Source organism: Ochlerotatus camptorhynchus, unplaced genomic scaffold (genome assembly GCF_037179485.1).
Source record: "Ochlerotatus camptorhynchus isolate MF236.1 unplaced genomic scaffold, CSIRO-AGI_Acam_v1.1 ptg000334l, whole genome shotgun sequence".
Classification (NCBI taxonomy): Eukaryota; Metazoa; Arthropoda; class Insecta; order Diptera; family Culicidae; genus Ochlerotatus; species Ochlerotatus camptorhynchus.
In genome coordinates this window covers 1,586,195-1,593,451 of record NW_027040822.1, presented here as the reverse complement: position 1 = coordinate 1,593,451, position 7,257 = coordinate 1,586,195, and positions in this window count along the sequence as shown.

The following is a 7,257-nucleotide window of genomic DNA, read 5'->3' as shown; positions in this document are numbered from 1 at the left end:
AAATTTAAAAAAAAAATAATCCTGAATTTCAAAGAAGAATAGCCCAAGCTGGATATTCTTGGAAGCTTATAAATTTTGATTGGTCAAGCATTCGGAATATATCGGTACAATTTTCAGCGTAATCGGTTTAAGAGATGTAAGAAGTTTGAGTAGTAGTGTAAGCAAAACGTTTTTTGTAGCCTGTTTAATCATTCAATTCGTACAAACAAAGTTTGATTTTTTTCACCATCTGAAAAAGTTGGTTCGGTTAGGTTTTCTTTATTAAGGAGGTCTGAAAAATTTGGCAGGGTTCAGGGTGCCTTCCATTCATTTTGACTAAAAAAATGTTTTAGGAAATTATGGAATAATAAGATATTATGATGGTATTTTGTATGTGTAAGTAACAAGAAAAGATTTTAAAGCTTGTGTTTGACACAAAAAACTTGCAAATTTAGCTTTGACAGAGCCACAATGAGCGATTTTCTGATCGCCTCTTCGCGAAGAGTGAAGAGCGAAGAGTGGGTGAGATAAATGACAAAATCGCTTATTGCGAACCTCATACAGCAACATTGGCTGATATTATGTGTCAAACATAAACTCCACAATCTTTTCTTGTTGCTTACACAAACAAAATTTTATTATAATATCTTATTATTCTATAATTTCATAAAACATTTTTTTAGCCAAAATGAATGGAAGGAACCCTGGCAGGGTTATATACTTTTGTCCGACTTGGATTTTTACGCTGTGGACAAAAGATATAACCAGCAGTAAAGATTTCAGAAATGGTGATCCACTCTCAGAAAAGATAACAGCTGTTTAAACTTTTTTTTTTAAGGAAAATGAAATCACGATTTATGGAACTGTATATTTTATAAAATATAAGCGGAGCATTTCCAGGACAACTAACGAAAGAATAAACCGATTTTAGATTTTACCAGCCACATTTCCATGAAACTTCGCTAAATTTAACGATAGGGGCAATGAACCAAGTTTGTGCTTTAATTCGGCGATTTTGACTCACGGCCATTTTCAAAATTTCAATAAGTCGCTGTCGATAATTTTCAATAAATCACGGCTGAGACAAATTTGTAGGAAACTGAATTGTCTTTTCAGAAAAAAAGCACTGACAAAATCGCACTATTTCACCAAAAACAAAACTTCAAAAACAAAAAAACAAATTACATTTTTAATGTTTTTATGGAAGCTTATCAAAAATGCTAACTTTTCTGAAATAGACACAATCAATTCGGCAGTTGGCGTCGAACTACTCCGCAGTACTTATGCATTATTTTGAGTTATTTTGTAGTACTATTCGATTCCTTTCCAAGGCTCCTTCGACAAAGAAAGGGTTAGTTAATGCTCCTAAATGGTTTATAAATGGCAAAATGTTAAGTGCTCTTGTAGAGAAATAAAAAGCAATAACACCTCCCATGGTGACCAGTGAGTTCCGATTAGCAATTTCCCGGAATCTTGGAAATTTTACCGGTTGTGCGATGTACATTTAAACTAAGCATAAAACCAAAAGCCGAAGGAATCAATAACCTAAATGGGTCATTCCTACTCTCTTGGATATTTAATTTGATTCTGCGACCGAAGTCTTCCACAACTCTGGCCCAAAGAAAACATTTGTTAATTCAGACTTTGAAAATTGTACCCCGTTCGCAGAAATTTTAGTCCAAGATTAGGAATTTTTGTCTGACATTCTGAGACTTGGTAAAAAATTTGAAGATCTTGCAGCAGAATTCCGAGCATAATTTTTCATCGACGAATAATAAATTTCTATGTATACCTAATTATGTAGAAATTTCTTTCCCTTCGATGAAATGTATGCCCGGAATTTAGCTGCTGGTCTAAGAAAACTGTTCAAGATTATGGGACAGACATTTCTGAAAAGTGTAACGGTAAGATGTATGACATCCCGGAGAGCTCAAACTCTTAAAATTCCTCTAGATTATTATTAAGACATGGATAAATTTTCACATAACAATATCTTCAAGGTTCTAAAAGTAACAAAATTATTCAAAATGTCGGACATCACACATCGAAAAACTTTTTATGGTTGCGAAAATTAACACCAAATCACGTGTCTGAGGCTTAGAACTTGTTCAACATTTTCATTGAAATCATTTAAGAAAATGGTAAACGATCTTTGTCTTGACAAATTTCCGAAACTTCCGGACAGGGCTTTTATGTTAGATCTCAGACATAATATGTAGTATTTCGTACTAAGGAAAAGTGCAGAATTTCCGAGCTTGAAGCCATATCAAAAATTCTTTGTGAATTGACCTACCTAGAAAATTCGCACAAAACTCTTAACAGAATTTTATTGGAATGTTCTCCAGCATTTCCGTCAGAATGATTTCCCTTCACAGAGTTCTTTTTAGAAACAGTCTAAGATTATCTCTAGGAGTCTCCTGATAATTTATTTATAATAGATAAGAAAGCTTCCATCTATAATCTTAATAAAAATTCACCTTTAAACTTCCATGCAACTAAAACTTGTCTCATAATTTTTTTGGAGTTTTCATCTAAATTCTTCTGAAAATTCACATGAAATTTTCCTTAACATTCTCTAGAAAATCTTATCGAGATGCTCTTGGAATTATAATCTGTATTCCTTTTAAACACTTCTCAAAATTTCTTTGGAATTGTGGCCTCAAAATTCAATTCTCTGGCTATTTTGGAGTCCTCTTCACAATCGTCATGGAATTTTCTGTAAAGCCACTAAAAATTCTACTCTGTATTCTAGTAAAAATACTTTAAGAGTTCTTCCCTAAACTCTCTTGGAAATTTTCTCTGAAATACCTTGGTGTTAACCCTAGAATACATTCTAAAATCTCCACAAAGTTCCTTGAAAAAAAAATTCTAAAATTCTCTTAAAAATTCTTCAAAATGTATCCTGAAAATCTAGTACAGTAAAAAGATTTATTCAAGGCCCAAGAGAGGAAGAAGTATTTTCCCAATTTTTCAATGAAATTCACGGGTTTTTCTCGCATACTTAGTTTTTCTATCGAGCTCGGCTGTGCAACTCTCGGCAAAAATAAGTTTCACCGAGATCTCAGCAAAAGTGACATTTGGGTGCTGAGTCTCGGATAATGCTTAGCTGAATTTTTTTTGTTGAGATTTGCACAGCCGAGCTCGGTAGAAAAAACTAAGTTTGCGGTTTACCCGATTCACTGGTTACCCTTCACTCCAGCATTTTTTCATGGAAGATTTTATTGAAAGGTTGGCAGGTTTGTTATACGAATTTATACATTAAATATTTCCTAACAATTAAGACTAATTTGATTATCCCAACATGATTATCAACTCAGCTCGATTTTCCATAAAATTTTAAAAACTTTTGATCAAGTTGCCGACTAGGGTTGCGACCCTAACTCTAGAGACATTATTAAGTTACTTCCGTGGGACACAGCCCCAGTAACATTGCAAGTTTTTCGAGGTTTAAAAGCATGCTACAAGTGTAAAGCATGGTCTACAGAACCCTCATAAAACCAAAATTGTTATTTGGGAGTATTACCAAACCGGTCCCGGACTAGGCAAATTTCCCAGTTGGAAATTTTCTCGACTTCACAGTGGGCATTAGACTGATGCAAAATTTGAAATTTTTGCTCCACAGTGTTCAAACGGTTCCTGATTAGTCTTCAAAAAGTTGAAGTCATTTAGTAAGAAACTGACTTGGCACAAACCATTTGAAGTTTATATGGAAATTACTATGGGGAAACCAAACTGGGCATAGAGTATCATTGTGCTTACCATAGAGTTCAAGCGTTGCTTGACATAAAAAGTTCTCAATTAATAATTGTGGAAGTGCATAGAAACACTAAGTTGAGAGCCGGCAAACCGCTCACATATGAAGCGTCAAAAACCAGGATGAAGAAGCAGCTGTAGCTATGATTTAAAGCAATATTCAAGTCATGCAGGATGACCTACAATGAAAGGAACATAAGAAATAGATTGGAATATATTGCGTCGAGTGTTTGTCAACAGTTCCTAAAATCTTCAAAACAGTTGTATGAAAATAACCTTCGTGGAACGAAAGCTCCTTGGATTCCTGCGAAGTTTTACGAGCTTCCTCCTTATATTTACTTTTAGCTGGAACAGCTTATTTCTCTCAAGCCTTACCGGCCGCTTTTGCGTCTTGCAAAATCCATAGAAAAATTATATTAAATCATGGTATGACGTGTTACCATATTTTGGTGAAATTTGCCTACTTAAATTTTTCTACATCAAAAACGATGTGTTCTGGTTCTTTTTGAACAAGCCGTACTGCAGGTGTCAGCACACGACCTTGGAAATTCTACAAAGTTTACTTTGAGGGGTGAATGACATCAGGGCATCAGTTCAATGTGTAGAAACCCCTTGGCCTCCGCGGTAGTCACTTCTACGAACTTGTAACAACAATATGTGTAAACAAATAGCGTGTCTAGCGCTTTAATGTCGATGATGATGATGATGATGATGATGATGTTGAACTGAGCATCTATCATATTTCCCGGAAAAGTTGGAATTCTGAATCGCCATCCAGCGCACGCGAAACACCCAACAAGCATGCATACACGGCAGTATTGAATCGCAAAATAAACAACCGTGAACGTGAACACACACTGCGGTGTTTCATCTCCGCGTTCCGCGGTTTTCCACCGGAGCCATCGCGGAATTCACGTGAACTAACATGCAGTGTTTCAATTGAGCAGCCAGTGGTGGTTGTTGTGGTTTTATCGGCAGTCACCGGAATGTATTTTTTTTTTCAATTTAAATAATGTTTTTTTTTCCCTGAACTGAAAACGAGGCTTTCATTTGGTTAATTACACCAAATTCCTTGAATTCAATTAGCGACCGGCTATCTCCAAACAACGCACCCGCCGCCCATGAGAACGAACTAGCAGAGAGGGTCAACGTCACCGCCTACAATTGGCAGTGTTTGCCCTGACCGCAAATAATAATAATGTGCTAAATGCAAACGACGGCGACGCGCAATTGAGGGTACTGTGGAAGACTTCCAGACAGTCGATATTAGTAAGTGCACTCCCCAGCTGGAATGGAAATGCCCTGGGCCTGCAAGAATGAACTAACGGTTGGGGTACGGATGACGGTAACGATAATGGGGCCTGTTACGCGCGGCAAAAGCAAACAACACAGTCACCACACTCCCTGGCTTCGGGCCGGTAAACGAAACAGGCTTTCCGACCCAGGTTCTGCTAACTGAATGAGCAAACATTCGCACCTGCTTACCTGTTTGTGCGACGAGCGCTCGTCTGTGATGTGATATGCGTTTGATATGAATGAATATTGACCAGCTGACGTTGGAAACTGCCACGAGCTAGATACGGCGGTCTGACGCAAATTGTGCGTCAATTTCCTGCAGGCACTTTTTTGGCTAATTTCACGCGAACTGACATTGCATTAGCACTGCACTGACGTCACTATAATTTAGGAAATCTCACTGACGTCACATTAGGAAGCAGCATTAAATCATCGATGCCAAGATGAAGATGGAAATCAAAGATAAAGTGATGTTTACTTATTACAGCACAGCATAACTAGCTATTCTGACTGCACATATCAACTGGAACTTATTTTTGTCGCTGTTTGAGGTCCTTAAAAACAATCTATTATAATGTAAAAAAATTACTATAAATCGATAGGTGATGGTTAAATTGACGGCGAATGGCTAGAAGTGGCCAGTTGCAGAATTTCAAGCTAATTTGAAGATAATTTTAAGGGAAATCCTAAGAAAATTAATTCAGAGAAAATTTTAATGAATTGACGAGAAAGCTCCTGAGAGAAAAGATCATAGCGAATTTAGAGCATATCTCAAAATTTCTATGTAATTTTTTTATGTTTAAGGAGATCCTCAAGAAATTTACAAACGAAATTCTAGTTATGAAAAATTCAAGAGCTTTAAAAGAGAATTTTAAGAAAACCCCAAGAGTTTCTCGCAAAGGCATTTTGAGAAGAATTTAAACAGAATTCTGAGGAAAATTCTCATTGGATTCCGAGGTAAAATCTTTAGAAAAATAGGGAGAAAGTTTCTGAATTCCAAAAGGATACCGTAAGACGGGGTGACATTGGGCCAAAATTGAAAAACGTTTATTGATGAAACTATCATATTATGATCCTTGAACTCCTGGGGTAAACTGTAGATAACATTACCTAATTGTTTTATTTAAATAGTGCTGTGAAGTTAAGTGTTATTAACAATATAAAAAAAACGTTTTTAAAAATGTCCACAGGTAAACAAATGTTTGAACACACTTGTATGTGGATAGATGAGGGTTACACACGATCTTTAGCCATACATACGAAGTACATTAACATCATAACCAAGTGTACTTCTAATAGATACGATACATTTACATATTTAAAGACATTTTAACCAAAATTTTCTATTGGCCCAATGTTACCCCACAAAAGGATTTTCATTGAACTATTTTTTATTTAATTTTAGTTAAAATGACATATCAATTTCGATCAACCATTTCCATGACAGTCGTTAATATATGATTGATGAATATGTTCACATGCTTAAGAGATCTTGTGGGTAGCTCTTATGAGAGTCTCTTGCAGTAGTGCTGAGATTTGTCATTGTCATTAATTTTTTCATCAATGACAAAGATTCACCTAGCAACAAAAAATGTAATTTCATGCATTCTGTGGCACATTATTGTTATCCAAGCAGTTCAGGACTTAGATGCTTGTTCGCTTTAACAGCTCCATGTAATTGTTTTGCTCATGTCACTTAATTTCGTTACAAATTTAGCTAACAAAAAAAACTACACATGTTCGTCACTGACAGCATTGTCAGTGACAATTGTCATGGTTTGCTTTGACGATGACTATATATGTATCGTCGAGATTTTGCAGCACTGGTCTCTTCTACTCAGTTGTATGAGTTATATCTAAAAATATCTTAGTCACTTAGCTGTAACCACATATGGTATCAAGCCAAACGTTGAACAATTCAATTAAGATAATAACGATGAGAGTTTAATGACAAGTGACCAATTGGTGTTCCCCGATCCCACATAAATTAATGATCGGAATAGCATCGTGGACTTAAACAACTTAAATGTTCCAAGTGTCCTGAGTACATCATAGACTGCATTATGACAACCGACCGATTCAAATAATTTGGGGGTCCTTGGAGCCGGTTCTGTGGTGGCTATTTGAATCAAAATCAGGCTATAACAATGACACAGAAAATGCATGGTTCTCTCAATTCATATGCAGTTTGCCAATATCTCCTAGCACGGAGAAGCACCAACACGGTGA